Consider the following 25,274-nt stretch of genomic DNA (forward strand, 5'->3'; position numbering starts at 1 on the left):
CCCGTACAAACCCCCTGACATGGTTCGTGTAACGAGTAAGTACATACCTAATTAAAGTAAATGGTATTTAATAACAATTACAATATAATAATACTTAATCACGGAATTATCTTTTATATTTTCGGACAATCAGGTGATTCAGCTGTAAAGTCCTTGCCAAACAAAGGACAGTCTCGCAAAGACATTTCGACGTATAATAGTCGCATTTTACAACTTGCTCAAGATAATGATAGTAGACGAACGTTGTCAATATTTAGTTCATTTATTGACTGAAATAGAAATAGAAAAATATTTATTTCAAAAAAAGAGATTTACAAAAATAATCAGTTACAAGTTAGGAGGAGTGTGTGTGTGTGTGTGTGTGCGCGTGCGTGCGTGCGTGCATGCTTGCGCGCGTGCGTGCGTGCGTGCGCTCGCGCGTGCCTGCGTGCGTGCGTGCGTGTGTGTGTGTGTGTGTGTGTGTGTATTTCTGTGTGATCCCGTAATTATGAATTTGCCATCGATTCCTCCGTTTTGTCATAGAAATGTTTCTGTTGTGTTTTTTTTTTCTGTATGTGTTAAACATTAAAAGTGATTTAAAAAACCGAAGACTAAAAGCCCAACCTTGGTTTAAAATATAGTTTATGTCACAGAAAAAGATCCGCGGCGGCGCTATAGTCGCAGATTCTGCATGGAATTATTATGACATTTCAATTAGTTTCATTAAAATCCGTCGACTTCTTTCGTAGCGCGGAGTTATCTTTAGTCTTCGTTTTGTAATAAGGCTGTAATGGGAATCGAACCTGGATCTCCAGGTCCTGAGCCCAACGCTCTAACCATTAAGTACTACTACTCTAGGGAAACCTATAAATGGTCTATTTAACAATAAAATAAATAAAATTAAACCACGGAGATCATTATAGACACAGAGATGACGTAAATTTAAAAATGTTACATTGACCTTTAAGAAGTTTTTCCATGACAATTACGTCGAATAAATGAATTTGATCGTTGGAGGAAGTTATGTTGCAAAACTTCTCGTTCTACGTTTAAAGAAATCCCCCAAACCCAGATAAGTGGAAGGTTTTCCACCGATTTGGGCCAAAAGTAACTCAAGTACATTGTACCTCAATTGCCCACATGCATCAAATGGCGATAATGCAATCTAGATCGGGCCTCAAATGCTTCGTTGAAAAATTGCAGGGTCGATTCAGCCCGGCGGAGATAAATATTAGGGTCAGAAATATCGAAAAGGTCCCTTAGCCGATTCCAGGAAAGAATGCTATTAGAATAATAGATGCCACTCTTAAGGGAAGTTGACGAAGAGTTTTAGATAATAAAGTTTTACAGCCTTATTACAAAATGAAGACTGAAACAGACACTGTTTTACACAGACACTGCACATTGACGTTATCGTACACGCACATTTGTGTGCGTGACGTCTGGCTCCTATACGATTGAAGACTAAAGTAAGACCGAGGGGGTGAGGTAAACCCATCTCAGCCGCTGGTGGGGAGCGGAGAGTTGCCTATACGTACGAATTCCTTATTCTATGACTAAAGATAAACCAGATTTAAAATAATATTCCGCGCTAGGTAATACCATAGAATTATAAACAATACTAGAAACAGAAGGGACATACTCTGCTCTGCACTTATTCGTATCGGTGTCGATAGGCTAACATAATGTGCGCTATTTTTGCGGTGCCGTTACAGGGTGTCACATGTTTGTGTATATTTATATGTAAGAACTATACCTAATGCTTATCAAGTGACATGCACGTATCATTATCATCTTACCACCTAGCATCATTCCGTTTTTCACAGGGTCCGTTTACCCAACCTGAAAATTTGACAGGTCCGGTTTTAAACAGAAGCGACTGCCTGTCTGACCTTCCAATTCGCGAAAACGTACGTGATAATCATTTACTTGACATGCAAATATAAATTTATAAAAGAAATAGACTTATTTATAATATCAACTTTGTGTTTTGTGGAATTGGGGAAATATTCACTCCTTTTTTACTGCGTGCTAAAGCATCAGTAGTTTTTCATGGTCTCTATCCAACCCAATGAGAAATAGGCGTGATATTTTGTAAAGATAGTGATTTCTATTCATTCGAAACGATGCATAAAACGTTCCACGTTCCATTTTACGTAAAAGACAATTATATCCACTTTTACAATCACAATTCTCACAGTCCGTATTATCTTTCCCCTTCAGGCCTCGGGGTGTTTTCATTGCCCCTGTTGACACAGTGTCCACATGGATTCTACCTTGGAATTACATCATACACCTGAACCAATTACGGGTTTGCAATCCGCACCTTACATATTTATTCGAGCTGTTATGGCTATGTTGCGAATAAAACCTGTGAGAGCCTGGTTTAATGGGAGAGGAGCGGTTACACCGTCGCGTAATAATAATTTTAATATTTTTTCGAAGTTTGATTTATTCTAAGTTTAAATATTTTATGTTATGAAAATGTTAAGTTAAGAAATATATGGTGTGTTCCGCAGTTTCCTGCGTTAAATAAAGTATATTAAACAATATCTACACTGGACGGATAAGTATAATAATATAATAAGTGCTGTTTAAAGACGTTTTTAAAATACTTCTTTTAAAGTAGGGTATGCTTTTATAAGATTCTAAGATAACTAAAATTACTATCGAAGATATGACACGTAATTATATTTCATGAATATTTTATAAAAACAATTTTCCGCTAAAAAATATTTTTTTTTATTTTTCCCCCCGTAGTAAGAGATTACTACGGGCGGGGGGCTACGATTTTGTCCACCTGGATTTCGGTTGCGCACGTTTTTTCCATCCCCTTATGGGGTTATTCTTTTATTTTAAAATACCAGTTATCAATCAAACGTCCCTTTCCTTTTAAGGCGACTAAGAAAATGACGAGTATAACTTAAAATAAAATTAGGACGTGCAGGAATCGGGGCCAAAACCCGAGTAAAACTCAAACAATGTGTAAAACATATTAGGGTCGTTCTTCTTTTTTATCGACAATAAAAAGACATTTTCTCGATTTATCGGATTTAACATCTTTAAAATTATAACGGCAATAAATATTTTAAAACATCATATAAAGATGTGTCTGTAGAGGACTATTTAGTGGTTCTCTTTATCTTGGTAACATACTTTTCTTTGCAGGCGCATTCCAAAAAATATTGTGACAGAGTGGCCCTTTTCATCGGAGACAGCATTTCAATTTACCACTCTGTCACATAATTTTGTGAAAAACGATCAAGCTACGTTAATAACTAATTGAGGAACCGATTAGTATTTTGCTTTTATTTTGAGTATAATAAGATAACTATATTTTTGGACAATCAAAACATGAAATAAAATTCTAAAACATAACTTATCAGAAGCAGAACGAAGGACAGATCATTGTCGATAAAAAAGAAGAACAACCCATTAATATTTTCTTTCTTTCTTTCTAAATTTTGTCCGGCCAGTAGTTAATGCCATCTGCGGCAAATCTACAATAAGTCTCGTCAAAAAAGTACAAAAAAAAATCTTTCTAAAATTACAAGTCAGTGTAACAGGTAGCCATCATTCAAGTGCATGCTCGAATGCAGTGTTTGAACGATACGAACAATGTTTGCTTCAAGTTTCTCGCCTTCGTTTGTTTGCTTCAAGGGTCGCACATTGTTCTACGAGTGTTACGTTACGACAATACAACACCTTAGAACCGCATCACTGATGCGCAGGGTGCGGGGGAATCAATCAATCAATCAAGTCATTTATTGCACAAATATGGTATTTAGGTGGTAACAATAAATGGGTCGGAAAGGTTCTGGAATGGCGACCACGCGTCGGACGACGCTCAGTGGGTAGGCCCGCTACAAGGTGGAACGACGATCTGGTGAAGGTCGCGGGAAGTCGCTGGATGCGGGCAGCGCAGGACCGATCGTCGTGGAGATCCTTGGGGGAGGCCTATGCCCAGCAGTGGGCGTCGTACGGCTGATGATGATGAACAATAAATAATATTTAAGTACAGCATATTTGGCCATAACATAGGCATGCAAATTTGTTAATGTATAGTCATGAGCAATATATTGTACCCACTGTAGGACTCTGTCGCACTAACATATTTAACATTTAGTAAGACTTACAATTCAATTAGTCAAAAAAGTTAATGTGACAATGTACCAAAGTGTATACATATTAATTCTCATGACTAACAAGTCAAAGAGTAAAATGAAAATAGTCAAAATACAATGAAAACAAACAATAGAAAAATACTCTAATAGTTACCATGTCAAAAATTATGGTTATATTAAGTATATTCATGTCAAAATTATCAAAAATCAATAAAATCTTTAAGTAAATGTTTTTTGCCAAAATCCATTTATACAATTCTTTCTGGAATTCATCCGTTGACAGTTTCTGAATGTCAAAAGGTGATTGTTGAATAATCGCACGCATACAACCAAGATTATATTTTTTAAAGATATTTTATTTACTTATTTATTTATTATCTAATACAGACAGACAAACGTATTGCTTTTATTAAGCGGTATTAAGTTCCTTTTACCTTAAATTCAGTAACAATTGCAGACAGAAGGAGCAGCACATCATAAACAATTAAGTACAGACAAATAATTTATACAAAAGCGACCTTATCAGGTTAGAGACAAAGAAGACCGGATTGTTTGGAATAACCGTCTGGGAACCAGTATTAGGCAGCCAAATTACTGAAATTGTATCACAATTTTGTTAAACATCTAGGGCCCTATGCTGAGGATTTTTCTTGCAGCTACTTTCCGCAGTTATGCGGGTTGAGATGAAGCGGTGACAGGTGATTAACATAGTCCATTATGATTGAAAAGACACACATGAATCCTTGTGTCCGGTTTTACGACATTTACAGGTCGATTTTGTTCTTATCGTGTGGGTTGTACAGTGGAATACCAGCCTCATCAACCCTAGTATCAGGGTTATGATTGAGCCGCGAAAGACCCCTGACATGGCTCATGTAACGATTACTTACTTACATCAGTATTTAGTAATCGGGGCCAACGGCTTCTAGGACGATAAGCATGTGTTTTATTCGCTCCTAATTCAGCGTACAGGCAACCTATGAGTATTTTATAATTTAAATCTATGTATAAACATTGATTTTCTTTGGATCATAGACAATTGATATCACGTGGATTTGTACCAGTTTAATGGCAATAAGGCCGCCCCTATTCGGATATACATGGGATTTAAACATCTGGCAAGGAGCGGGTGTACATACTATACGCCTCTCTACCCTTTCGGTGATAAAGGCGTGATGCTTATGTTGTAATATTATTAAAAAAAAATTTTTTTAAATATTTGGTATAATTTTGTACTACGACACTCGCGCACCTTTGCACCGGGAACGGTCAGGGGCGGGTTCTTTATGGACTAAGTTTTATTTAATAATTTTATTGATAAATTGTTTATTTAGTATTAAGATTTGACTATTTAACTTATTAATGAATTAAATAAATAATAAAAAAAATAGGAAATATATTTTGTACTTATAAAAACCGTATTTGCGACGCTGCGGTGTAACTGACGGCCTTTGTGGCGTACAAGTGAGCTCTCCAATCTAGTGTTTGCGAACGCGAGTGTCGTTCCGGTAACAGCTTCTTTTTGCAAAGGAAATACATTGTCTAACAATGCGCTGTGTTTTTTTTTACAAGTCACGTGGCGTAGTCACGTTTTTCGTTTGTCTCGGCACTCACTCTTCTATCACTTTGTGATCCCTAGTTTGGTTAGGATATTACAGGCTGATCACCTGATTGTCCAAAAAGTAAGATGATCCGTGCTTCGGAAGGCACGTTAAGCCGTTGTTCCCGGTTACTACTTACTGATGTAAGTAAGTAGTCGTTATATGAGCCATGTCAGGGGCCTTTGGCGGCTCAATAATAACCCCGACACCAGGGTTGATGAGGTTGATAATTCACCTCACAACCCACACGATAGAAGAAGAAGAAGGCATTCACTGCTTGGCCGGGATGCTGGCAGCTGTGACTTTGGTTTTTGTATTTAAACGTAACGTGGCATTAGACGTGTATTCCTGAAGAGTTCGGCAGAGGTGTGTTTTAAACGCACTCCTAGCCAGCTATGATTCAGTCCCATGTTATATGTTTGTCCCATGCCATGTGTTTCCAGTTTCAACTGGATTTAAACTACAAACGGATGGAGATGTGTGCGTAGCCGCAACCATTGCGCCATCAATCGTGCAACCCATTTTTTTGGGAGATTCTCACACTGAATATCCGCGTGAACGCGCGTGGATGCATTTTCTGTGTGTTAGACCGTGCGTGTTTTCTATACAAACGGAGATACTTACAAGCAACGGTAGAACACGCATCCACGGGCTACGCTGCATCATGCGGGGCAGGGTAAGAATCGCCTTATGTGATTTATTGTATATTTCCCGTAAACGGCATGAACTACTTGGCAGGAAAGCCGTGTTCCACTAAGACAGTTACGCTAACCGCACAAAACTGCATCTTAGTTGTAATTTGACAGCATGTTTGTAATCCTTATCTAACCTAACTTCCTGATTTCCTTAAACACACGTCTACTCTCTAAGGGTTACGAGTGTTGTAAATTTCGCAGCAGTTAATAATAAACATTGCGGAGGTCGCGAAGACAGAAGGCTCGAGACATAATCCTGTTTATTCTTCAATTCTCGTAGGAACGTGGAAGCCTGCAGGCGATTCGTAGTGACACAGATAATGTAAAGTATAGAAGCGAATGGTAGGTTCAGGTTTGTACCTACCACGACGCTGTTTCTGAGAGGCTTGATATATACAGGGTGTTAGTGACATCGTAACGAATACTGAGGGGGATGATTCAGACCATGATTCTGAGTTGATATCAAGTGGAATTTTCCGTCGCAAAATTCATGATTTATTTTTAGTTTTTTAAAATTATTGTCAATTCTATACTTTTGCGATAAAAAATTCCACTTGATATTAACTCAGAATAATCAGCTGTTTCATCCCCCTCAGTATTCGTTACTATGTCACTTACACCCCGCACAAGTACATACTGTACCCATACAAGTAGGTATGGGTGTGAGTGACACCGTAACGAATACTGAGGGGGATGATTCAGACCATGATTCTGAGTTGATATCAAGTGGAATTTTCAGTCGGAAAATTCATGAAATTTTTTGTTTTTCTTTTTATTATTTTCTGTTCCATACTTTTGCGACGGAAAATTCCACTTCATATCATCTCAGAATCATGGTCTCAATCATCCCTCAAAGTTTTCGTTACGACGTCACTAACACTCTGTATTTCAGGGACGAATGTTTATGACAGTTAAAGTGAATGTAAGTATGGTACGAAAATACTTCAGAAATGATTGGTAATTAATAAATTTTACAATAATTTAATTTTAATAAGCAATGGTGGTGATATAATATAATCGCTACATCTTAATCCTAAAAATTCATAATGGCTGGGAGATTAGAAAAAATATAAAAAGTGTTCAGCTGCTATTTAATTTTATTACTATTATTAGTATACAATATAAATGCGATGTCATTACGATGTAGTCGTGTGTGGCAACTTACTGAAGTATTAGGTTCAATTATTATAAAGGCTGGTAATCTTCAACCGTACGATTCATATCTTGCAAATTCAGTACCAAGTTTGACCATGCTCACTTCGTTAAATTATCTATTTTACTTGTAACCGCTAAAGTACCTACGTGGCCACCTTAAAAATTTCTTCACTGCTTGATCTCTAGAGGTTTCTGGTCCGTTTTCATTTAGTATTCATGCCCATTACTTTAATCCGCGGACGGGTCGCGGCCATGCCTGCATTACAATTGTCCTGCTTAGGTGACGAACAGAGTTCTTTTTTTATTTCATTTCGGAACTTTTTTTATAGGAGGCTGAGGAAAATAATGTTAGGAGACGTCGTGATTTAATTTGGCAAGTTAGGTACATCGGATGATTGGGAAAAATTGTTCTAGGCACATTTAGAAGATATTTTTATTTATTTAAATTTCACAACTTTACAGTGCAGAAACGCCAATGCGCTGTGATGTAGCGGGTTTTAGTTTAGTTTTAATAACTTTTTACTTTAGTATTGTTTTCTTTTTTATTTAAGAGTGAGAGAGAGAGTGAGCGAGTGTTTTTTTGTTTTTTATTATTTGTATGTCTTTTTCATATCTCGGGCCTATGAAGTCCCCGACTTTTGGAAGGCGTGCGTGGGGCTGAAGCCAACACGTAGAGGCCCCTTAAGACAATTTAATATAAATGTTGTGTGACACCAACCGGCGATTATCCCTGTATGCACTATGGGAGTGCACCCAAAGACAATCCCCGGGTCGTGTAGGACTATTGCAGATTATGGGAACAAGGGGAACTGGGCTATTGGTTTGGGGGTTAGTGGGCCGGGATACTGGAGCTATGTGGGACTATGGCGCATATCATTATGTTTGTCATTTCCATTATTATTATTATTAACTCAGGCAGGCAGTAATTTATTAGGTTTAGATAATTATTTTTTTATATTTTTGCTCCTACTCAAATTTACTGATTGAGATGTTCTTTACGTCTTGCTATAAAATAATTGTCAGGCTTTACAGTAAAACTTTCATAATAATAATTAGACATAAGAACCTTATACATAAAGTAACTTAACAGTAAACAATATACAAACATATTTAACTTTCACACAGAACCTCAGACACTCACTCACATACGTCCACTCACTCACAAACAGATCAAAACGAAGACTTAAAATAATATACCAGGCTTAAAAATACTATAGTTCGCGCCACGAAATAGACCACGGATTTTAATGGAAATTAATGAGAAGTCGTAATAAAAACTATCCAAAAAAGTAAAAAAACATACAGTAAGTATCTAAAGCTCGGTGGCGCAGCGGTAAACGCGCTCGGTCTGCGATTGTTGACGTAAAGCAACTTTCGCAGAGGCCGGTCATAGGATGGGTGACCACAAAAAAAAAAGTTTTCAATACGAGCTCCTCCTTGCTTCGGAAGGCACGTTAAGCCGTTGGTCCCGGCTGCATTAGCAGTCGTTAATAACCACCAATCCGCACTGGGCCCGCGTGGTGGTTTAAGGCCCGATCTCCCTATCCATCCATAGGGAAGGCCCGTGCCCCAGCAGTGGGGACGTTAATGGGCTGATGATGATGATGAAGTATCTAAAACAACAAAGAGTGTCAAAATTATTGTATCTAAATAATCTATATTTTTACTACTAACGCCATCTATTGAGCTATAATGTACATGTGTTAAATATTTGAATATGTGAAATAAAAATAAACGTCAGTTTCGCAACGACCGTTACGCGTTTTATTAAAGAGAAGAGGGAGATAGATAGAGAGGGAAACGTATTTAGCATGTAAGATTTCGAACAAATTCTTTCAGTAAGCGAGTTCAAGAGTAAGATAGGCACTATTTGAGCTTGCGTGCTCCACCTTAGACATAGTTGCATTAGACAAGGCTAAATCGAAACGCACTCAAATCTTTTAATAATAAACTAACACTACACACGCACGCACGCACGCACGCACGCACGCACCCACGCACGCACACACACACACACACACTACTTACACTTCTTGACCTGTAGCAATGCAATAAATACATTTTTGGAATATTTGTAACAATAAAAACAGTAGTTTCTACAAAATAAACTTCAGAAACCGAAACTGAAATGTTAGACATTAAAAACAATATACAAAACAAAAGAGAAATAGAATGAGTACAATAGGTGGCCTTATTGCTAAGTAGCAATCTCTTCCAGGCATCCTTTAAGTATATGAGATATTTAGTATTATGAAATATAGCGGGATAGTACAGCATGGGAATACTTATACGTATAAAAATAAATACAAAGATAGATACCTAGACTTACGAGTACATAAACTACATAATAATACACATATAATTGGTATAATAAATATCAATACTTAAATTACTACATATACTATAGACAAAAAAAGAAGTAGATAGGTTATGAAGATGAAGAGGAAACAGAAGTAAGGAAATGCGCCTTGACATTCTCGAAAGTTTGAACAAAAAAACGTCGCATATTACCTGAGAGGGGTTTAAATATTTGGGGGATACAAATTGTTCTCCAGGGGTGTAATAGACCCTTTTAAAATAATACATAAATACCTCGACGTGTACCATGGAACTATAATGGACGAGCTTACTGGAAGTTCTTGATTTATAACATAACATAAACAGCCTATATACGTCCCACTGCGGGTACAGGCCTCCCTTCAATTAACCGGAGAGGGCATGGAGCATACTCCACGCTGCTCCAATGCGGGTTGGCGGAGATGTTTTTACGGCTAATAGACGGGACTAACGGCTTAACGTGCCCTCCGAAGCACGGAATCATCTTACTTTTTCAAATTCAAATTCAAAAATATCTTTATTCAGTAGGTAACATAGTTACACTTTGAATCGTCAATTTTTACATAACGAACGTCTCATCCGCCTAAAACTACTGCAGCTTCTCACAACCTGTATAGCCGGGGAAAAGAAGCTGCAAGAAAAACCTCGGCACAGGGCCTTGACGTTCTTTAAAAAAATAAAAATAAATATAAAATATTGATATACAATTGAGTATACAATTTTCGGAATCATAATCATTTTAACGGAACAGAGTGCTAATAGGATTATAATCGTGTTCAGCCAATGAAAACCAACTGAGGCAAATCTACGATAAGCCATGTTGCAATCTGATCATGTTTGCATTTGCTTTTTTTAACGTGTCGTTTTGTAGATTTGCCACAACTGACATTAACTACCAACTTGGCCGGACTAACTACTTAACCGGAGTCAGAATTTGTCACTTCTAGCAAATTATTTATCATCTAGTTTGTGTTTTCGGATATTATGACTTTATTTTTTTAAACCTCTTTTGTCCATAAAGCCGAGTAAATGAGTTGGCGAATATAAACCGGTTGATAAGAGTTTTTGAATGGACTACCGCTGTAAAACTCTGGTGTTCTCAGCTGTAATATTATAAAAGATAATTGCCATTAACGTTTCGTAATTGACTTCATAATATTTTTTGATGTTGAGTGTTTAAGCATTAAGGCATTTAAAATTATAATAAATATTACTTGCTATCACTTTGGCCAGAATAATCACAGGACCGCAAAAAATGGAAAGAGGAAGGGGAGGCCTTTGTCCAGCAGTGGGTTCGTGTAGGCTAGATTAGATTAGATTTGTTGTTGCGAGCTGACTCTAAACACCGGGTGAGAGCCCTCAGCTGTCCTCATTTGCCAGCTAAAAAAATTACATTGACTTATTTTATTTGATTGATTGATTTTTTAATATATTTTTTTTGATTTTGATATTTTTTATTTTTTAAGTTACTGCCATTTGCGGCAAATCTACAATACGTCAAAAAAAGAAGTGAAAAGTGAAAAGCCTTTTTACCCGACTGCCGCCAAGCAAAAAGGTGGGTTATGTGTTTGACCGCTATGTTTGTGTGTATGCACACCTGTTACCATCTCTACCTTCTACCTTCTATCTTAACCGCCTGTCAACATCAGTCTCCGGAAGAATGTCAAAGAAAATATTTCTTGTTTCATAATCCTTAATAGATTTTTCGTAGTCAATTAAGGAGTTAATGCTATACGCGGCCAAATTAAGACAACGTCAAAAAATAAACCATCATAAGTTACAACATAAATTAGAACGAGAAAAAGTAGAAATATTTAAAAAAACATTCTGTAGTTGGTTTCATTTTGAGAGAACGGGTGTAAGGCGTGTTCCACACGAGCTGTATATTTGAAAGTCATAATTGATCAGCTCAGTTATTGAAAGCTGTTCCAATTTCCTCCCTGACTGGCTCCGAGGGGGACGCTGTGATGTAGGTTGTAGTCTGAAGTTTATACTTACTTTTACATAAGCCCACGACTACATCCCAATTGGGGTAGTCAGAGGTACGATAAGGTGCAAAAGTCCAATCAGTTTCTTGCAATGTAATAAATAAACTGGTTGCACTTAAGACCTCCCGGTTACATGTCGTTTCTCTAATAGACCAAAAACACCAACAAAAACATAAATTTTATAATTATGACTGTTTTCAAAGAATTTTCTAGGCACAGTTGCTTCTATGCTGTTCTGGGAGCATATAAAAAACATAGAACACGTTCAGCTGCTTCTCTTCCCGGGCATGTCGTAAAAACCGACAGAGGGATTGTGTCCTCTAACATGATGGACTAATGTTATGGGCGAAAGGCTGATCCCTTATCACCATAAGGTTCATCATATCCATCTTTGGAATTCGTATCAACAGTGGCTGCAAGTTGTCTTTGATTACTTGTGGCTCTGCCCACCCCATTAGGGATTACGGGCGTGAGTTTATGTATGTATGTATGTTCTAGGCACAGTGACTGCACTTTTGCATCGCAAGATTGATGAAGCATCCACACCTCACCGAGATTTTTGTTATGTTTTTGTGATTTTTGTTTGTGTTAGTTCAGTAGAACTTATACGGTAATTACGTTAGTATCTCAAGTTAGTTATCTCAAGTTCAGATATACCGTAAATACCGTATAAGTTCAGTAGAATTACGGTAATTACGTTAGTATCTCAAGTTAGTTGGTAATTGGCGCAAGTCCGGTACCAGGGTTGGGACCGGCGCTCCCCGTCTGAAAAACAAGCTGGCAAACCACAGGACCACAGTGAGCTCTAGTCGATGACGTGTTCCATTCCCGATGGAGACAATGGGGAAATCTGCGCAGCTGTCCTTTGTTGGTAAGGAAGCAGACTAAATCAACTGATTATCCGAAATACCTAAGACGATTTTACTAGCTCATACACCTCCACCAAGCCGCAGTTTCTTTTTGACGTGACTTATTGTAGATTTGCCGCAGATGGCATTAACTACTTGGCCGGATAAATGGGGAGCGCTGATGGCTCTCACCCGGTACATTGCACAGGACCGGAATGGATGGTGTGAAAGAAAGGAGGCCTATACCCAGCAACGGGTGGATACAGGCAGAGTAGATCTATAGATAGATAGAATTTACCATTGAATTCAGCCGTATACATACCATGAGCATTTGAACCAACGCGGAACTATCGAAAGTTTAATTAAAGTGAAACGAATAACGTGTAGTATTTCCAGTAGTGTGCAATAACTTTGCCAAATAATATATTATTCTGCTCCGTCATCTATCGTGTACGTTGTAAGGCGGATTATGACCTCATCAACCGTCAAGGATTATTATTGAGCCGCCAAAGGCCCTGACATGACTAATGTAACGACTATGTTTTATTGGAACAGATTTTCCTACGAAAACATATTTCCGGAATCTGGATTGATTTTCTTTGCATTATTTGTATTTTTATCAGTCATGTTATTTTTATCAGTCAATTATGTTGTACCGGGTGAGAGTCCTCAGCGCTCCCCATTTGTCCGGTCAAGTAATGCTATCTGCGGCAAATCTACAATAATTCACGTCAAACAAAAAAGACCACATTTTTTTTTAAAGTTGGAGAAACAAAAGATTGGAGAAACAAAAGAAAATCGCGCATTATGCCACAAAAATGCCTCTCTTCCGCTTGTTTTCTCTCGAATACACAACTAGACAAGTTAAGGCCGCCTGGCGACATCTGTTCGGTATCAGCTGCTGCACGGCTCATAAACCGGCTCAATCGCGTCGAAACATGCAAAACAACACCCTCCTTTCGTCCGGAAATAGTTGAGACAAACAAAAACTGTAAACTGTGAAAGAAAGAAAGAAAGAAACATTTATTACTTCCGGACACCACAGACACAGACAGATAGGTACATTACATTCAACATAGGACAGAAACCACACGGAAATCAATATACTTACAGGGAAAAAAAATCCAAAACAAAAAGAAAAACAAACCAAAATCATAAAAACAATAGTAATAAAAGTAAGTATCCTAAATGCAACTGACGATGACGGCCCGATCAACTGTAGGTGGTTGGCTTTTCGAAAAATATACTTAAAATATATTTTTTTATATTTTTTTACATAGAACTTAGACAAAATCTGCGAGGAGTGGGTGTGAATACAAATATTGTTAATACCCGAAATAAAAATAAACTTGCTTTAGGTACAAGTCAGTCGATTACATTTAAGATCACTAAATCTTTTAAGGGGCAATGTTTAATGTTTGTTGTGTTTTAACAATGAGAGTCCCATTGACGTTCAAAATTTGCCTTTCAACTGTTTTAAGACTAGTAGTTAAACATAAACTTTGCAAAAAATGTTATTTTAAGGTTAGTGATTATTTAGAAGATATGAATGCATGGGATTAACTGTCTGAGAACTGATATTACGCACCTAAATTACTCAATTGTATAACAATATGACATGTTTATTTTTTTAAAAAAACTTCTAGAGCCCTGTGTCAAGGCTTTTCTTGCAGCTTCTTTTCCCCGGCTATACAGGTTGTGAGAAGCTGCAGTAGTTATAGGCGGATGAGACGTTCGTTATATAAAAATTGACGATTCAAAGTGTAACTATGTTAGATACCTATTGAATAAAGATATTTATGAATTTGAACTTAGAATCATAATATTATTTATTTTGTTGTCTTTGTGAGATATAGCCGAAAACGTCTTACCGCGTTAATCAAGATATGAGACTCCCGATATTTCAACACTGTTGCAAGTGCCATATCCGTAGTCTCATATCCCTGATTAACGCGGTAAGAACCCAGTAATATGTATTTTAATTATGATAATGGCCGCGTAAACCTCAAACAGTGTACGGTCTATTAATCCCAATCGGGGTAGTCAAAGTTAAGTACATCCATCGCAAGATGAACTAAGTAAGTACCCATATCTTACCGAGCTTTCTGTCGTACCAAGATAAGTGGTGAGCCGTATCTATAAAGGTCGAACCAACTATATTAGAGAAAATTGCACTTACGATGTTTTATTTAAGTTTGCAGCATACCCGATATGATTATGCATACGCATACTATGTCCCTTTAGCCCGAGTCAGAGAGGAGTTTTACAAGCCTGTTAAGTATAATTTGGACTCCACGGCTTAGCTACATGTATTCATGTGCCTGAACATAACGAGCTAGACGTGTCGGCGGGAGGGGCTTGAGGGGTGTGAAGGGGGGGGGGGGGGGGGGGTGAAGGGGGTTCCTAGAGTTCCTGCCTTAATGAGCTTTCTTCCATGTTGACTCGACTGCAATTAACGCGGTCAAAGCGAACTACAACCGGAGTCCCTAGTCTAGGTAGTACAGTCTACTTAGGCAAATCGTATAGGTGCCTGTTCGTATAACTTCACCTTTAGTTTTCAAAGTTTTCTAGGCTGTGGCAAAGAGACAATATTACTAAGTGTAAAAGGCCTTACATGTGAGTCGACTGCATAAGATCACTAAATCTTTTAAGGGGCAATGAATACGTTCTTACAATATGATTCTCGTTTACATTTAGAATTTACCTTTGAACAGTCTTAAGAGAGTTCCCAAACAGAAACTTGTTAAAAAGGTTATTATAAGAATTGTGATTATCTAGAAGATTAATTGCATGGGATAAGCTGTCTGGGAATTGATATTAGGTAGCCAAATTACTAAATTGTATATTATAACAGTATTTTTCTTTAAAAAAAAAAGAACATCAAGGGCCCCGTGCCGAGGTTTTTCTTGCAGTTTCTTTTCCCCGATTTTAGGTTGTAAGACGCAGCTGTAGTTTTAGGCGGATGAGACGTTCGTAATGTAAAAAATGACTATTACCTACGGAATAAAGATATTTTTGAATTTGAATACCTAACACCCCGCACCGAACCGCGATACCGCAATACTCTCCCCGCGCGCTACCCCTAGCGCATCTACCGCATTTTACCTTGGATGTTTTGCAAGTACATTCAATTTGTCATGTTTATAAATAAATTATAATTATGGCGTGTCAAATGAAATAAGATTAGAGTAAAGATGTTTGATATATTTAATTTATAGACGACTACGAAAATATATTTACTCCATACCTAGAATATTTTTATTATAATGTTACATTGATGTGTATTTTGTTATAGTCACAGAAATCAGGGCTATTAAAATCCTAAAATACGAATTTAAATACAGTATCAATAGACGATCACCACGAATATTAATAATTATATATATTAAAAATAATAATAAAATATAAATTAAAGGAATGGGATTATAATAAATACGAAAAATACCTACAGGTTTGTCTGACTAGCTGTTATTCTACTTACAACGCCAAGGATTAAAAGGCTTGAGTTTATTTTATACTCTAAAGTATTTGTGCGTTAAAATAAAATACAAGTTATCTAACAAAACATAAACAATGTTGCAAATGCTACTCTAGAATGGATACTTCCCTTCCTTTTGCGCACTAAAATAGGACTCTTAAAAAACAGATAAAGATAAAAACATATTAAAACCATTACTCGTCCTATAACACTCAAGTGAAAAGTACAATCGTATGCAAAAGTGTTCCGACTAAATTGGCCCCGAAAATGAAAGATCGCACTCATATTTCTGCGTCATTGGCCCACAACCGAATATAAATTTGAATAACCGTGGAACGGGATTTGTTCTTAATTTGAAATTCAAATTCTGTAGCGGGAAAATGTAGCCCCTCAGTGAAAACAGAGAAAAATGTGCCCATCCAAATGTAATTAACATAAAATGTGATAAAAATAAACACGTATTTTAGAATCGGCGCCCAGTCGTTTTTTTGCTGACGACGAGTTAGTACAATATTTTGCATCTCATTCCTTTTAATATTCGGGGTGATCGGCTATTGATACTGTATTCAAATTCGTATTTTAGGATTTATTTTCATAAAAGTATGCATACCTTAATCGCGAAAAAATACATTAATATTATTACCCCGACGTTTCGACCGTTTTACAACAAGCCATTATGATATTATGATTAAACGTTGGTTGACCTTTAGAAATGGCCGATTCCCGACGCTTTTCAGTTTCTAATTCTTGTAACACTTTCTATTAACACAACATAAACAGCCTATATATGTCCCACTGCTAAGCACAGGCCTCCCCTCAATCAACCGGAGCGGGTATGGAGCATACTCCACCATGCTGCTCCACTGCGGGTTGGTTGGTGGACTCAAGCCTGCAAAGTCCTTACCAAATCAAGGACAGTCTCACAAAGTGATTACGACAATGTCCCCGTTAGGAACCGAACCCGGACCTCCTGATTTTGAGCCTAACGCTTTAACCACTAGACCACTCTACACTCATTGACACTGACTCGTAACTTTACTTATTCCAAAGTATGTTAAATTTGTTTGTTTGTTATAGCAATAGATTATTTACCGACAAACACGTTCCATGCAACAATTTTGTAACTACACCAACTATACTAAGAATCTAGATACCTTCCCCGGACCTCAAAAGACATGAAAAATATAAGAAAGACACAGGTAAAACTGTTATCTTCTCATAATTTCTGCTCAATGCGCTTTATAGATAGTTGTCATTTTCACATTCGGCGGCCATTTTTGTTTCGTAAACCGACGTCGAGCCATTTACCCAGTTTATGTAGCGTCACCCTAAGGACATCTGGAATATGTTATCTTAGTACGAGCTAGTTGATTTGGCAAAAATAAAACATCTGATTTTACTTCCTAAAATTATCAACAACTTTAAAAAGGTAATGAAATTAATTACTTGGATTTCATAACAAATGAAATAAATGCCAAGCGCAAGCGTAATAGTGAGTTAATAACCTGTCACCGATCATTATGCCCATCTTAGAACTGTTGTTATCAGATGATTTAATAGCTCTGCCCACCTGGATAGAGAATTGCAGAAGTGAACTATGAATTCCACTAGCCAATCCACACAGTTCAAACTACAAGCGCCAGATGTTCCTGCAAAATTGTTTACGCGAAAATATTCTAAGTTTCTCTTAATACCGCGTGGGTGTACACCGCATTAAGTTGTCATTTTTCCTCACGACTGTACCATCCCTTCAGACGGAATTTTAAATGACGTATGAAACATTAGAGTGAGTGAGAACGTTTTGTTTTTGACGTCCATGCGTGCATTTTTGTTTTTGACTGTCTTTTGTTTAGAATTTTGTGTTTTTATATTTTATGTTTGTGGCCTCCTCAATTTGGTAGGCTGGTACATGACATGTACAGTTCATCATAATAATATTTTCATAATTTACTGTTGACCTAGGAAACTTCCCAATTGTAGTAGTTAGCGAGAGGTACATTCATGACGAGTCGTTATGACCTTAGTAAGTACAGTCATATCATGTATCCACTTTAGAACCCTGTTACACTATCATATTTGACAGTTAATGAGACCTACGGATTAAATTTAAAAAGTTAATGTGACATGGTTTCAAAGTGTGTACATATTAGTATACCTGACAGTACCTACCCATGCCTCATCGAACTCACTGTTAGATATTTCAAAGAAACAAGGGAGATATACGGCAAAGAAAGAGGGTAGACAGATATGTCTGCCCGTAGAAAATTATGGATCTACCCTACTCCACTCCAATCTCATCAGTCATCCCGTGATCATGGCACTTGCAACAGTGTCGAAATATCGGGAGTCTCATATCCCTACTTTAAACGCGGTAAGAACCCGTTATTATGTGTTTTAATCATTGCGTAGTAACGCAAGGTAGTTGTGGGTTTGAGAAACAAGGATTGATTTGGATTTTTTTATCATGGTCGTTGTCTTATTAATATTTATGATTTTGTTCATATTTCGGTCCCACCGACTACGCTCCCGTTTAGACCAAGACCCAGGGCCGAGACCAAGAGAACGACCAAAAACAAGCGGGACGGATCTGGTCAATTAATAAGACCTATACTCGTGCAATGTCTCTAAAAACGGAAAAAAATATAAATTAAATAAAACAAAATATTAATTTATTATTTTGACTATTGTTTGAGATAAATTATCTTTATTTTTAACGACACGTCTGACAGAGCAAGACGAAGAAGGCAGATCCCACCATCAGATGGGAATTATAAATGCCATGGAGAGAGAGAGGCTTTGCTCCCGTGGCATCTCTCTGTAAGAAGTCTGTGTGTGTGATTGTTGGTGGTTCTATTAATGTTTGTCCATGAAGGGGTTCACTTATTATTCCTTAATACTTATATTGAATTCCATTTGCTTCGATCCTGACACACTTCTCTTGCTTCCTCCACATTCATCAATCGCTACATACACGCACGCCGGTTCAGAGTAGATCGTATTAAACCTTTTCTAAGGACAAATTTTCTAAGCAAATGGAATTCTATAGTCTCTGCTTACGCCGGTGGGAAATAGGCGTGAGTTTATATGCACTTATATTGAAGCTAGATTATTGAACTACGATCTTCTTAAAATAAGAATTTGAAAAGTAATTAAAAAAAGGCCATCACCAAAGCACTGGATACCGATAAAGCAGGCATTTAAATCTTCCAAAGAATTAACGGAATTAAGCTTTAGAAAAGTCGCCCTTTGACGAACTTGTGAGCCTATGATTAAACGCGAAGGTACATACCCCGTGGCCATAAATTATTTGTGCCCATCAAAAAGGGTTTAATTAAAAAGCTCATTGGTATCCGCCCTTTTCATCGTGCCAGTGAATTTCGATTTAATTAATGGTCAACAGAGGATTGTGACGTATTTTGGATTCCGTCACGATGTCTTATGGGTTATAAACAATGAGGTTAACCAATAGATTAAGGAACAATACTACGTATAGAACGGAAAATCTCGACTCTCCACCAGCGGCTGAGCTAGGTTTACCTCACCCCCCTCGGTCTTACTTTAGTCTTCAATCGTATAGGCGTCAGACGTCACACACACAGATGCGCGTGTACGATAACGTCAACGTGTAGTGTCTATGTAAAACGAAGTGTTTTGTATGAAGTGTCCGGGTGTACAGATAGTCTTTACTGTACGATCCATGCATAGCTTTCTTCTTCTTCTTATCGTGTAGGTTGTGAGGTGGAATATCAACCCCATCAACCCTGGTGTCAGGGTTATTAATGAGCCACCAAAGGCCCCTGACATGACTCATGTAACGATTACTCACTTACATCAGTAAACAGTAACCGGAATCGATAACGGCTTAACGTGCCTTCGGAAACACGGATCATCTTACTTTCGGACAATCAAGTGATCAGCCTTTAGTGTCCTAACGAAACTAGGGATCACAAAGTGATTTCTGTGATGTGTCTCCACCGGGATTCAAACCCGGGGCCTTCGGATCGTCAGTCCAATGCTCAAGCACTGGTCGAAAGAGGCTTTGTGTCAGATGGTACACACGTGTATGAAAACGTCAATGTGCAGTGTCTGTGTGAAACGAGGTGTTTCGTATGAAGTGTCCGGGTGTGCAGAAAGTCCGTACTGCACGGCCCATGCTCTCGGAAACCATCCTTAATCAGTATCACTGCCATCCGCTGATGTACCCACCAAATTTTTCGCAGTATACGCCTGTCATCCCGACATTTGAATTTCAGATTTTTTTCCAACAAATCCTGGGGCGCCATTATTCAAATTTGCTTCCACGCCGATGTCGAATGAAAGACGCGAGAAATATCGCAAGAGTACATAATCAGAGCCCTTGTTTGGTACTTATCGAGTTTTTATGGGGCAATCGTGGTGTTGCTTCTATTCAAGGCGAGCGCTCGTCAAAAGGTTTCTTGTGGAATCCGTTTCGTTTTGTTTCTCAGACTACGTGGAAAATATTAAGGGTCACTTTTGTTCACGCATATTCACAATATTCACGCACTTTATAAATAAATAAAATAAAATAATAATAAAATCAAACAACTCTTCAGTGTACTGAAAGAAACTACCTTAAGGTCTTTAGGAAAATAACTTTTTTTAAAACCGATTCACGACCCCTGGTTTGAATGTTAATTGCAAAAAAGTACTGTAGAAGACAGTGGTAGCGTAGATGGAAGAACGTCTAACTATTATTGTGAGGTGGCAAGTTATTTTACATACCCATTTGCAACATTACAAATACATTATTTATTTCGATGCCAGATGGGGAATTTGATATTTGAATTTGTTTTCGAGTTCGTGTTTTGATCATAAAATGATTACTCCGTGCTCAGCGGTGAAAAAAACATTGTGAGAAAACATTCCCGTTTCGGAAGTATGTGATCTATCCTATTTTGTGCTTGTGTTCCACAGGTTGGAAGATCGTTTGATCCGACGTTTGCGAACGCTTCTGTAAAAAGTGTTGTCGCTCTGCATTTTTAGTTACTTTAATAGTCACTCAAATGGCAACATCGTTGATTGCTGTCATTTGTATAAATAGTTTGCACATGATATGATGATATGATATGATATCGCACATGAAATAGACATATTTCATTGTTCGCTGGCGAAATTCGAAGAGGCCACTCTGCATTATTTAACCAATTAGTAATATAGAATTTAACATAAGTTCCTATTTAATTTATTTATGACATTGTTTTTTTAGACTATAAGTTCTTTCTTCTTTATTTAGTACGTAATGTCTCATGTTATTGTTTCCAATTTTTTCATTAATGTTTAATAATTTGTTTGAAAATAAGAATAATTATGAATGTTGAACATATTTTTAATTTTATAACGTAATTTTTTATGATTGCTATATATTTAAGATGTTGTCGAATTGGGACCCTACCTGTAATGAACACATTGTATGAGCATGTAAGAATTCAATAAATAAATAAATTTTAAAAGCCGGACCTGGCCGGATCAGGTTAGGTAGGCCGACCCCGTGAACGAGATAACGCTAGGGAGATGAATAGCTTCTTTAGAACACCTACGAAAGCTAACAAATAAAAAGAAATAAAAATTTCTTCTTTTATTAAATGTATTATTATTAAATGAACAAAGATCTCTATAACATACAGGAAGTACTGATTCCAGCAAAGAAAACAGTAAACAAGAATTCACGTCTGTTTACTTGTTATTGATACGTTTATATTGATACGTTTATATTGATAAATCATTCGTGTTGTCGAGCGGATATTTTATAAGATTTTCTTTTTATATTTTTTATTGAAATACATACATTCATTCTATTCTCTCATTTTTTATGTGAGATAAATGGCCTACCTTATCAAACCTGGCGGGTTTTTGAGCTGCCAAAGACCCCTGTCATAGCTCATGTGCAGACTACAAAATTACTTAAATAAATAGTAACGGAGATTGACCGCTTAACGTGTGCCGGGATCAAACGCTTAAAGTAACCTCCTCAGTACGGGCACACGCACACGCACACGCACATGCACATGCACATGCACACGCGCACGCACACGCACACACACACACGCGCACACATACCCCTCCCCCATATACACACACTCACACACACACACACAGACGAACTTGACGGTAGCCCACAATACTGGGTTGATATTACCGTTCATCAACTTACTTATATTAAGGTCTACAACTTGGGGATCTTCATAAAAATAAGATATGAAACAGTATTTTTATTATCCATTAAATATTGGCACAAGATGTCAAAGTCATTATGTAAATCTTTGATCGCAATTTAACGAGTGTTTTTTTCGTAAAAAATACAATATTTCAATATTTGGAGCAGGAGTTTATTTTTTCCTTTATTTTAATGGTCTCCGAATCCCTTCAAAACCGTGCCAGTCACACACTACACGCCACAGACTATATATTTGTGTACCTATTAAATTCTTCGATCATTATACAGGGCGTTAGTGACACTTTAAGCGGAAAAAAAATTGAAAATCTACTTGAGTCGGAAATTTTAAAAAATAATATTTCAAGTTTTTGCTACGCCGCTATTGACTCAGAGTCAAAATATAACTCACAAAATATTCAGATTTCGAACAGAAATTGCAATTTGATTACACATTTTTACGGTTTTAATTTGGGTCGGACGATCGGGAGCCGTATTTACGGTACTTACCCGGGAATTATGGTCCCAGTTCCGGTCCTGGCTCAGACGGTACTGCAATAAACATTTATATGCTTATTATACGCTATAGATTTTCTAACATTAGCCTGCGTATTTGAATTATAATTTTATGACAAATTGTTCGTCTCGACTATTTATGAAGTTAATGTAACATCTTAAACGTAAATAAAGATTTTATTTATCGATTATATGACAGAATTTAGTGGTTTTGGCACAAAGTTTTTTTTTGTTTGATTTCTTATTTATTTTACACACGCACGCACGCACTCACGCACGCACCCACGCCACACACACACACACACACACACACACACACACAAACTACACTACTACTTTAAATGTGTAGTGTTTTTATTTATTTAGTAGTTTGAATTCGACAATATCATTCTTACAGTTTAAAACATTTACTAAAATTATTTTAAGACTTCATAAAGCTTTATAGCAAGAAATACGCGTATATTGTGTCACGTTCACGAAAGGCAACGTGACTCCATCTCAGACCCCTGCTAAGGTCACATAAAGGTCTCTATGACCTCCAAATAGTGATTTATCTTATCGGTCAACCCTTTTGGGGTAGACAGAGAATATGTGATTCTAGTTTTTGTAGAAAGGGATTATGACTTTATAATTTTGGTTGGATTTGATAGCACACTTTGTTTGAGTAGAAAGTGTTACAGATGAAAGTCACGCTGGTATGGTTATGCATGCGGAGCCGTAACTGCCATCCAAAGACAACTGTTTTTAACCGACTTCAAAAGAAAAGAGGTTATCAATTTGACCCGTATATACAGGGTGTTAGTGACACCGTAACGAAAACTGAAAGGGATCACGATCATGATTCTGAGTTGATATCAAGTGGATTTTTTTATTAGAAAATTTATGATTTTTTTTTTATTATTTTCAGTTCCATACTTTCGGACGGAAAATTCCACTTGATATCAACTCAGAAACATGGTTTGAATCATCACTCTAATTTTCATTCCGGTGTTACTAGTACCCTGTGTGTACTGTTGTTGATGTGACAGTTTTTTGAGGCAAGAGTTAACACATTTAATGCAGTTGTGAGACACAGGATAGCCTCCTTCATGTCTTCTCTGTATCGGTCGAATAATGTTCTTATGAAGGAATTGCAACTAAGGATGTTGGGCACTTCTTGGTACAAACGATGGCTGAATGTCGTGATTTAAAGTTTTACTTATTTATATTTATGAAGGATTGTTTTATTTTAGAATATTTATATTTTATTTTAAAGCAATTTTGTTATTTATCTTTATTATTCTTTATCTTTTTATTATTGTATTGTATTATTTATTTGTTTGTAACTCGATGGATCTTGTGTCTGAAATAAATGTCTATCATTATTATTATTATACAAAAATAGGGACTTGAGCAATATCTTTAAGACAGTCTCAGCTGAGATTAGTTTATTAATACCACCCTAACAGTTCATAGTTAGACCTCAAGTACAGAGTAGGTATTTAATATAAAAGCGCACGCCATCAAACTGTAATCAGTTTGGCGAAATTATGTGTAAGAAAAAATTACCTTTCTTTGAAAAAAAAAAAATAAAAGAAAGGAACCTCAAAACGTATAAAATTTTTATGACAGTGGAAAAAGCAAAAATAATGTGTCAGGAATATATCTAAGAGGAATGGCGTGGTCTCTCCCAACCCCAATACTTCTACCGTACGTAAATATTTCTATCACGTTATTCCCCACAATCATATCACAGTAAAAAATGTAACACAAAAAAGTGCACAAAGTTAACACCTACTTTCCGAGTCTCGTCACAACCGCGTGTGCTTTACGAGGGGGTAAAATACCCCCCGTTATTTGAATCGCCATGTTATCACCATAAGGGCCCAGTGAAAATAAGAGCCACATTATAAGGGCTTTGTTGCAAAAAGGGGCTTAAAAGTGGGCCCCATTTTGCGAGAAAAGAGTAACCGTCAGTTTCAGAAATGTGTGTTAGGTTGAATGCTTGTTGAATTGGGGTCTGCGATAGTTGATAGTTCAGAACGGAACTACTAACAGGAAATTATCTGGCAGATAATCATAATATCTGCTGAAATAGGGCGTTGCGATACGCCAGTATCTTAGAACTTAAGACTAATGCTTACTCATCATTATCACTCTATCATTGTCCCGCTTTTTTCTTCTTTGTTTTTTGCTTGATTTTTGTGTGTGTTACGTTTTGCGAAATAAACATTTCTCTCTCTCTCTCTCTCTCTCTCTCTCTCTCTCTCTTTCACAGGGTCCGCTTACCTAACCTGAAGATTTGACAGGTGCGGTTAACGCTTCATCGCTTACTCCCCATTTTTCGTATTTGGGTTCGGAACCTAAAAAGAAGAAACGGAACCATTATAGGATTACTTTGT

The sequence above is a fragment of the Pectinophora gossypiella genome, chromosome 18 (assembly GCF_024362695.1).
Source record: "Pectinophora gossypiella chromosome 18, ilPecGoss1.1, whole genome shotgun sequence".
Classification (NCBI taxonomy): domain Eukaryota; kingdom Metazoa; phylum Arthropoda; class Insecta; order Lepidoptera; family Gelechiidae; genus Pectinophora; species Pectinophora gossypiella.